Source organism: Triticum aestivum, chromosome 7B (assembly GCF_018294505.1).
Source record: "Triticum aestivum cultivar Chinese Spring chromosome 7B, IWGSC CS RefSeq v2.1, whole genome shotgun sequence".
Classification (NCBI taxonomy): Eukaryota; Viridiplantae; Streptophyta; class Magnoliopsida; order Poales; family Poaceae; genus Triticum; species Triticum aestivum.
In genome coordinates, this window is record NC_057813.1 from 654383821 (window position 1) to 654394754 (window position 10934).

Here is a 10934-nt window from a genome sequence, read left to right on the forward strand (position 1 = left end):
GGGCTGGCGTTAAGAGAATATAATTGTCGCTTGGCTATTCGGGTCAAGACATGGACTATCTTCCCCGAAGGATGGGTGAGTTGAACAGTCCTAGAGAAGCAATCAATTTGGGCATGATGAGCTGACATCCAGTCCATACCCAGAATGATATTAATATCTGAAGATTTAAGGGCTATCAAAGACGCAAGGAAAACAAGTCTGTCGACTTGGATCTCATTTCCATAACTTACCCTAGAGGTCTGCCATCTAGACCCAGGGGTAGAGATTTCCATAGTGGATGGCATGTCACAGAATGCAACGTTATGCAAACGAGCATAATTTTCAGATATAAAGGAATGAGAGGCTCCTGTATCGAAAAGGACAGATGCCGGGTGGCAATTAACAAGAAGCGTACCGAGAACGACGTTGGGATCCTCTTGAGCTTCTTCGGCAGAGACACAGTTGACATGGCCACGTGAAGCAGTGACCGGCTTGGCGTGGAATACTTTTCCTGTCGGCTTGCCACGGCCAACAGCTTTAGCAGATTGATTGGGGTTGGTCTGGGGGCATTCACGCATATAGTGACCAGATTCCCCACACTTGAAACAAGTCACGGAACTGGTACGTGGAGGAACATTATTGGTTGGACCCCCATAGGGCTTGGCTGGAGCAGACTGTTGAACGGGGCGAGGCGCCTGTAAAGATGGCCTCGGTGTGAACCTGGGTGGCAGGGCGGTGTTGGGTACCCACACGCGGCGCTTCTGAGGACCAGCACCGGACGAGGAACCCATGTCACGTCCATGCTTGCGTGTTGCGTCATAGTCAGTCTGACCAGTTTTAGCACTGATGGCTTTGTTGACAAGTTTCGAAAGAGATGTGCACTCATGCAGACGGAGGTCGCGGCGAAGCTCAGGACTAAGGCCCTTACGGAACCTTGCTTGCTTCTTGGCGTCAGTAGACACTTCCTCAGTTGCATATCGGGCGAGATTACCGAACTCTCTGCTATAGGCATCCACAGAAAGTCGGCCTTGGGTGAAACTGCAAAATTCTTCACGTTTACGGTCCATGAGACCCTCCGGAATGTGATGTTCACGGAAAGCCTCGCTGAATTCAGCCCAAGTTGTGACATGGCCCGCTGGGCGCATAGCTCCATAATTCTCCCACCATAGACTGGCGGGGCCTTCAAGATGATATGCAGCAAAGGTGACCTTGTCAGCCTCCGCTACCAGCGCGGAACGCAGTTTGTGAGAGATACTGCGAAGCCAGTCATCAGCGTCGAGAGGCTCGACGGAGTGGTGGAACGTGGGTGGATGCAATTTGATAAAATCACTGAGTGACACCACGTTAGCCCTCTGATGGTGTGCTGTATTCTGTTCAATACGCTCCAACAAACGGTTTGTCTCCCGCTTGTTTCTCTCAGCTTCCATCATCACCTCGGCTAGTGAAGGAGGATGAGGCAGATGTTCATTTCTGGCTTCACTGCCTTCGGCCTGCTCTTGGGAAGCAGGGTTAGCGCGCGTGTTGACCATCCCAGGTGATCAAGACAATGATTTAGTCAGGATGGTAAAATTCCGTCATAGGATACATAATGTAAGGAATAACTCGGAATGCAAGATGATCATCCGTATGACATGGTAGATACAGAAACTGCTTCTTTTATTCCATCGTCATACACACCATACAGGGTTTAGTACAAGACCAAACAAAGTACTATTACGGTGAAAAGAGGATTACATCTCATCGGAGGCATTCCAAGCTCCTATACATTATTTTTCTACCCCTCCGGAAGGAGTACAGACTAGGTCATATCCCACGAGTCACGCAGGACGATAGACGACACAGCTAGTGCGAACTAGTGATACTACTACTAGCTCAGACTGATCCGTAGTAGTCCTCGTAGAAGTCACCTCCATAGCCCGGAAGTTCAACATGTTCATCCGGAAATAGACGATCTCGCGGAGCTTGTGGACCATAGGGGCTAGGATGAGGTCGTGGACCAACAAACGGTGGCCTGCGGGGACCGCGAGGTGGGGTGATGCCTCCTACATCACGCCAAACCATCACGTCTGGCAGAGCAGATCTCACAGGATAGAGATCGCGCATATCTGAATATCCAGCTTGCACCGCCGGTGCGAACCGAGTCAAAGTGGCCCAGTGGTCAGCACGGGTATTGAAGAGCTCTAACCTTAAGGCCCGATTTTCACGGTCCTTATCCTCGAGCATCTCAGCAGTGGTGCGAGTCTGTGAATCCTCCTGAGTGGAGTCAGCATAGATAGCCTGGAGATACCCTTGTGCTCCCGGAAGTGATCCTGGCATATACCGGAAGTCAGAGTCCCGAAATAGACCAGATCTGACTCGCATAATGGTCATCATAGAGTAGGCGGCGTCCTGCACAGCCATCTCAATAGTAACCCCGAGTCCATAGGAGCAGTGAAGAGGCTCGGTGGATCCAGGATAAGATGGAAATATCCTGACAGTGCAGAGATACTGGCTTTGATTGAAGTCCCGGAATTGCTCTTCGACCGTGTACTCAGGATACCAGCGGTATCCAGCCTCAGTCATTACCCTGACCAACTTAACAGTATGGCCGGGTACATCTAGGCATCGAGTCAGGCGAACCACTTGATTGAGGTCGCGAGTGGCCATCTGAAAGCACAATCATAATGCAAAGGCATTTAGAATTTCTAGCAAAATTTCGGCAGCATAACAGCTGTAAATGCTCAAAAAGGATTTGAGACATTTGACAAAGGATTTCGTACACACTCAACATCATCATATCAAAGTTCTGAACCATTCTGACTACATAATGTGGTAGTAGAACTGAACTAGGCTTGTAACCATCAAACTTATAAGGTACTACTGATTAGTAACACGTGATCCTGATAGAAAGAATAGATCCTAATTCCTTATCCCCGGTGGAAGAATGGACTGACTCAGATCAGAAAGTCATAAGGTATAAGGAGTAAAAAGAGCCTTACGTTCCAACCCACAAACAATTCCCCTACATATAGCTAAAGAATTTCTAGACTCAACATCGACCAGTTTGGCTTGGAGAACCTACAGGCAGTCCGGCTCTGATGCCAACGCTGTCAGGACCCCGACTCGATGTCACATCGATCTAGCTGGTAACACCTCATATCACTTTGCGGCCTCACGCACGGTATCCCCACGGGTGTCGTCTTACCTTTTTCCGGGACCGTTTGCGCCTTTTGGCTCACGTATATGATAGTGTCGCTAGCATCCATATGATAAAGAGCCCGGGCTGACATGACTAGTCGTAAACCCAAAGTGGCACAGACTTACAGGGACAGGCATCCATGACCCAGCTTCGAACGTGTCGGTCATCAGCAAGTGGGTCCGGGCTGTAGCACTGGGCTAGCAGGACTCCGGTAAACCGGGCTGTAGCGGGCTAACAGGACTCCGGTACTCAAAGCGTGACATTTCCCCGAAGGGACAGACACAGGAACGAAGAAGGACACATGCCGGCCAGCCTAAGTGTTCCAGAGCAGTAGCAAGCTACCATGGCTCAGCGGTAACACTAGGAGACATTTCCCGGTAAGAGAGGCTACTAAAGATAAACAACTAGATAGTCAGATCCCACACATACCAAGCATTTCAATCATACACACAATATGCTCGATATGTGCAAATACAACGAAGCATCACAACATGACTCTATGACACAAGTACTTTATTTAAGGCTCAGTGAGCCATACATAACATACACAAAGGTACGGGTCTCACGACCCCACATACAAGTCATACAGTCATACAAACCAGCAGCGGAAGTAACTTGTCTGAGTGCAGACAACTAGTAAAATAAAAGAGGCTTGGAAAGCCTAGCTATACTACGTGGTCCTTCACAAGCTCAGGGTCACCACCTGGGTCTTTAGCCTACTCGTTGATGTCAACGTCTACATAGAACCCATCAGAAGGGGTTGCAGCGTCTTCTGTAAAAATGTAGATTATAGCAACATGAGTACAAAGGTACTCAGCAAGACTTACATCAGATCCTACATACATGCATAGTATCAAGAAGGGTTGGTGGAGTTATTGCAGCAAGCCAGCTTTGACTCTTGGCTAGGCTATTCTACGATACTCCAACTGAAATGGTTTTGCGCACACGAGTCCACTACTCACCACTTCAATACACTACCGAGGATCCACCTCCGTCTTCCTACGGAAGAGCCATCCTCGGCACTCACACTTATCTTGAGGCTTTTTAGTAGTTTCCATTTACTTGTCTATGAACTGTATAGGCAACCAAGTAGTCCTTTACCGCGGACGCGGCTATTCGAATAGATCATGTTAACCCTGCAGGGGTGTACTTCTTCATACACGCTCTCACCACTTACCGTCGTTTACACGACATGTACTCGGCAACCTTCAAGCGGAAGCCCAACGTGGGTGTCGGCCACGACCTACCTAATCACCTAAGCCTCCAGTCCAGGTTTATCGCCTATTCAGGTTCCATCCGCAGGGAGTCCGGCTGAGGTTTCCCATACGGCCCTGAACGATGTGAACAGGGTTCCCGAGATACCTAACGGGTATTCGGTACACCCGGCCACGTACCTACCGCATCACAGCCCACCCCTACGGTCAGCGCTGTCCACGGCCTCCAGTAGGCTACAAACACCAGAAACTACTTGCAACTCCTGGACGGAGAACTAGGGTGAATAAGAAGCCGAGAGGGTCCATTGGTTTCGGGCCCAATGCATGGTAGTAGCTGATTCTTAAATCACACATACAGATCTCAGTGCTTAAGGTCGGCTTCAATGAAAGAACCCACCATGTACTCCTACATGGCCTCTCATCGATACCTTTACCAAATCGTGTTCACCACACCACTCTCATTACCAACATAATCATTCCACTCCAGCCCATCACCCCGATGAACCAGACCTGACACGACTCTAAGCATAGCAGGCATAGCAAGGTAGGAACAACACATACATATGGCTCAATCAACTCCTACACATGCTAGTGGGTTTCATCTAGTTACTGTGGAAATGACAGGCCATGCAGAGGAAATGGGTTCAACTACCGTAGCACACAGCAGTTTGAATCGCGTTGTCTTAATGCAGTAAAAGAGAGCAGGAGCGAGAACATGGGATTGTATCGATATGATCAAATGGTTGGTTGCTTGCCTGATGGTTCGATGCACGGATACGGTTCTTCGTTAGGGTAATCACGGTACTCCTCGGGGACAGATCCTGTCGCAAAGGACATCGATACACAAGCATCACCAAACAATGTGCAACAATATGATGCATGCATGAAACATGGCAATATGAGTGTGTTGGGCTAATGCAACTAAAACCAGAAGTGTTTGAACAAATTTGAATCAAGGATTCAAATTTCAAATTCAAATATGGCCTTTTAAAGTGCCTTTTCTTGTTCTGCTTAAAACATCAATTTAACTTGTTTGATCATGCATGAAAATAGTACAGATGGATAGATTGGATTTTTCTGATCATTTTTCATATATAATTTGTCCAATTTGGAGTTACAGAATAAAAGTTATGAATTTTTGAAGTTTAATTAATATTCTGGAATTTCCTGATTTAAATTAAATCCAGAAATATAATTATTGCGCCAGCATGACGTCAGCATGACGTCAGTGGTCAACTGTGGCTGGCTGAGGTCAAACCTGACGTGTGGGGCCCACACGTCAGTGACAGGGGGTGTTAAACAGGATTAAATTAATCCTAATTAGGGTTACTGGCGCTGGGGCCCACTGTCAGTGTCAGGGGGGGTTGACTAACAGTAGTTAGCGCTAACCTAACCACCTGGCCGACAGGGCCCACGCGTCAGTGACCCTGGGGGGTCAAACCCCAGGTCGGACAAGTCAAACCCCACCGGCGACATGACGCCGGCGAGGTCCGAGACGGCGGCGAGAGTGCTTTTTGCCATTCCGGCAACCAAATGGACGGCGGAAGGCATCTACGTGTTGCTGAGGTTGAGCCGCGACTATTGGTGGTGGTGGTTGGGCTCGGGGTGGCCGGAGTTGACGGCGGCGAGCTCGGCTGCGGCGGCCGGAGTTCGGGTGCGGTCGGGATCAGTGTTGCAGGGGGTTTGGGGAGGCGTTGGTGCGTGCTGCGTGCTCCTGGTGAGGTGGGGAGCACGATGGTGTGCTCGGTTGGGCGCTACGGCGACCGTGGCCACGACGGCGACATCGCCGGCGGCGTGGAGCTCTCGGCCGAGGTGGGGCTAGGGCTTAGAGGTCGAAAGAGACCAGGGGAGAAGGGGGAAACGATCCGGGGGCTCACCGCGGAGCTGCAGGGATGGTTAGCGGGCTCGGGGACGCGCTGGAGACGACGAATTCGACGGCGACGATGGTCGGAGCCCGAAGAGGGGAACGGCGACGTGGCGGCGATGCAGGGCTTCCGGGGAGCTGTGGAGCGGTGGGGAGGAAGAGGGAGTCGAGGCGGAGCTCCTGAGCTAGTCGGGGGAGCGAGGGGTGGTCGGAGACGGTGGCTATGGCGAACGGCGGCGACGGTGGTGTTCGGCCGTGAGAGAGAGAGAGAGAGCAGCACGGGAGAGAGAGAGGGATAAGGCCAGGGGATCGGGGCGGCATCGAGAAGAAGCGCCGCGGCGTCGCGCTGGCGAGGGAGGCAGGCAGACGGGCTGGTGGCGTGGCGCTCCGGCCGTGCGCGCGCGCCGGCCACACGCCTGGCCGACTGGCGCCAGGAGGACGACGACGGTGGTGGGCTGGGCTGGCTTGCTGGGCCGGCCAGCTGGCTGGGCCGCACAGGTAAGTTTTTCCCTTTTTTTCTGTTTCTGTTTTTATTTAATATATCTGCAACTTTGTTGAATTAAATAAAATACCTAGGCAACTCCAAAAATCACCAAACTATTCCTGGCCCATAGTTGGATTATTTCCAACATGAAACATTTTAGTTTGGAGATATTTGAGCATTTAAATATTTTATATTATTTTAAATGCCCAAATTCAAATATTTATGATTTCAATCAAAAACCCTAGGATGGCCTAGGAAAATGTGCACCACTTTTGGCAGAGGTTCTGAACCAAGGCAAAAATGATGGGCATTTTAGAAGGGCATTTCAGGTTCATTGAAAAATTATTTTAGTAACCCTAGTTGGTTTCAGAGGGGACTGGGGGTTCTGTCATCCCCATTTCAAGTTTCTGATGAAAGAGTAAACATGATGCAACACTCTAATGCATGACTAGCTAGGGTGTGACAGTTGTGCGACTCGCACGGAATCGTCCCGACTTGGCAAGAGCATGCAGACGACATCGTGCGGGATTTCTTTGACGGCCTGGTAGAAGTGCCGATCCTCCCCGATGAACAGAAGAGCCTCACCCGCGACACCACCGATAATGAGATGCAGCGCATCGCCACCAGGCTGGAAAAGGTGGCAGCAGCCGTTGCCGCGGGTGAGTTCGGATTCACCATGGAGGAGGCAGAGGCAGCAGAGGCGGCAAGCCTTGCCGAGTGCTAGGAGTTTGCCGGCGAGGAAGAACTTGTCAGGCCCGAAGAGGAGCCGAGTGAGCCTGGCGAGGGAGAGCTTGTCGGGCTCGAACCTTCAGGCAGCTCGTCGCAAGTCGAGCCCCCAGCTCCACCAAGAAGGCGTCTCCGCAAGGCCCGGGACGTAGCGGAGCGGCAGACGGGTCAACAGCCGCCGTGCCGCGCGACACACTCTACCGCGGCAAACAGTGTTGCCGCGGGAGCACCTCACGCCGCTACGGCAACTGAGGCGGGGTCTTCTCGGTCCACCGCTACTGCTCCTGCCAAGCGGACAAGGGAACCCACTCCTCCGCCTCGTCGCACCGGAGGAGAGCCGGACTTCGATCTCTCCGTGCTCAGCTCCGACGACAAAGAGGAAGAGTAAGCTTCTTTGCTGTTCTTGCAACTCTTCAATTTTGTTGCTTTGTCTTGTATCTGACTTGCTTTTACTCTTAACCTATTCCTTTTCAGGACACTGGCCCAGAGAGCGACGAAGAGAGCCAAGGCCTCGGTGATTGTCATCGAGGACGATCCCGCTGTGACGGCAGGGGACATGTCCGAGACCACCTTGCCGGACCCGGCAACCCTTCCTCCAAGCAGCCCCCAGCCCAGCCCCCAGCGTAAGTGTATTGTTTATTTCCTGCTTTCGGGCGCGCATGGGTGCTCCTTCTTTGCTGATATCTAATTGCTGGTTTGTGCAGGAGCAGAGCAGCCTCACCAGGAGGGCCCGGAGGCCGTTCCCGAAATGCCATCTGCTTCCACTACACCGCCAAGGGAGGATTCCCCGGCAAGGGAGCGTTCTCCGGCAAGGGAAAATTCTCCGGCAAGGGGTAGTTCTCCGGCAAGGGACAACACTAGCGATCCTCCGGTGATTGAGACCACGACCGCAGATCCTAGCACAGGTAGTCCTTTCGCCTGAGAACTTCCCTTGGGTTCTTCTTCTTCTGATTTTCTTTTTTTTGAATGTTCGTTTGATTTCTCTCCCTTTTTCCGTTCGCCAGATCCATCTGCCATGGAGCCGATGGAATCCGAGGTCGCTGACGAGGAGAATGCACGCAGCAGCATTGACGACGCCGTCACCACCGAAGGAGAGGCCGGCGCTGATGATCCTGCCGGCGAAGAGGCCGCCAAGGCTGCCGCCGCAGAAGCCGGCGAGGGATCCGGCGATCGCACTGACGGCCCCGAGCCCGCAGGAGCGCCAGGCGCTACACCGACCGCCGATCCCTCCGCCGCTGCTGCAGCGCCAGGCTCCGAGGAGCCCCAGCCCGGCGCCTATCTGAAGGCCGGCGAAGGCATCTTCATCAAGCTCCCCTGGGCTTCAAGCTCCAGGGCGCCGGTCGAAGGAGAGATGCTGGACGGAGAAGTACTTGCCTCCGCTGGGCTGAAGCTGGTTGACGCGCCAAGCAGCAGCAGCGATGAGCCTGAAGAGGAGCGGCTGCTGTGGAAGCTGCTGTCACTCTACCGTGCCCAACAAGCCAAGCTGGTGTCCCGCGAGGCACTTGTCGCGAAGGCGGGAGTTGACATTGAGAAGCGCGCGGAGGAGCTCCGGGGCCTCAGGCAGGAAACTCTCCGGTCCTTGGCGGAGGAGCGGGAGCAACTTCTCGAGGAGCAGAAAGCCTTCCTCCTCGAGAAGGCTGAAGCTGAAGAGAAGCAACGACTTGTCGCCGAGAACCTATTTGCGCAGGAAGGAGAGTTGGCGCAGCGCAAGGTCAATCTTGACAGCCACGAGGAGGAGCTTGCCGCGCGCGAGCAAGTAATTGGCGGGGCTCTCAAGGAGGCAGAGGATGCTGCCGCAGCTGCCGAGGCCGCCAAGAAGGATCTGGAGATGAAGGTGGCGCAGCTGGAAGCCGATCTCAGGGCGAGCGGCGAGGAGCTTGCCGCGCTCAAGCGTGAGCGGGAGAAGGACGCTGCCGCTCATGGTGAGCTGCAGGGTCTTCTCGCTAAGAGGAGCAAGGAGCTCAGCGCCGCCAAGGATTCCAACGCAGATCTCGAGTTGAAGCTGGCCACTTTGACGCAGACGCTGGATGGCGCCAGGGAGCGGGAAGCGGCCTTGTCGGAGAAGATCAAGGCCGACGAGGCGCTGCTGGCGAACGCTACTGCCGCCCAGGAGACTTTCAGGGAGACCGTGGAGCACTGGACCGAGGGTCTTGTGGATGCCGCCGCGGCCATCGATAGGGAGCTGGCGCAGCTGGGGATGGAGGATTTCGGGTACTCCTCCGATGAGCACCTCCAACCCAGCGCCAAGCTCAGCTTGTTCTTCGAAGGCGTGACGACGGCCCTCCAGTGACTCCGGGAGAAGATCCCAAAGCAGCTGGCCGACGAGTCGCGCAAGATCTGCGCAGGGGCTCTCCAGAAGGTGCTGGTGAAGGTGGCCTTTCGCAATCCGGGCCTCAACCTCACCAACGTCCTCAGGTCCTTGCCGCCGGATGCCGATCTGGAAGCGCTCAAGGCCCTTGTCGCACCCATTGTGGACAAGGTGAGCGGAATCAAGAGGGTTGAGGGCGATCGCGTAGATTAGGCCGCCCATTTTCTCTTTTCCTTGTCGCTGCCGGTCATGTCATGAAAACAATCTATTAGAGCCGCGACAAGTTATCTTGTAATATGACTCTATTTCGGATATCAATTTTCTATGTTATCTCCTTTACTTGATTCCTTCCTTTGTATGTTTTTGCCCTACGCTTTTAGGGAACTTGTCGGCGCAGGCACCTTAGCCGCGAGCGCTGAGTGCGGAACGTCAGTAGCCTGCTGGTGGTGTCGCTGCCGACAAGAAACCTTGTCGCAACTAGTCGCAGCTCACTTAAGTTGTTGAGCGGACTCGAAACAAAGTAAGGGCGCAACTAGCTACGAGTTGGTTCCTCCGCGCACAGGTTTTCCATACAAAGCAAGGTCGTTCGAGGAAGATAACTTAAAAATTTTAACTGATTGCTCAAACTTTGGCAACTTAGCTTTTCTGTCGTTTGCTTTTCGGTAAGGCGGACACTTCCTTGAACGACGCCTGGTCCACACCATTATCTCCTTTCCCCCACGGCAAACTTGTGCGCGAGGGAACTTCCTTCCTTTGAGAAAGAGAAAGCAGAGAAAATAATGATATGAAGCCTTACGGCTCGTCATTGCTTACCGGGGGTATGTGCTGCACAGAGTGTCAGATACATGCATGCAAAGAAATATAGAAAGCATGAAATTGACAAGATGTGCAGAGCACATGAGCTTTACTTATGCACGGGATCTGCGCCCGGCTTTGTACAAAGGATTATATGCAACATCGGCAAGACTTGTACAAAAGGTGGTTGCCGGAACAGGTTCCGGCAACCGCGCCTTACGGGTAAAACTTACGAAGATGCTCAATGTTCCAGGAGTTGCTCACCGGAATGCCATCTTCGGTCTCAAGGCGGACAGCGCCCGGCCTAGTGACTCGTTTCACCCGGTAAGGGCCTTCCCACTTTGGCGTCAACTTGTTGGAATTCTTAGCGGACTGAACTCGCCGAA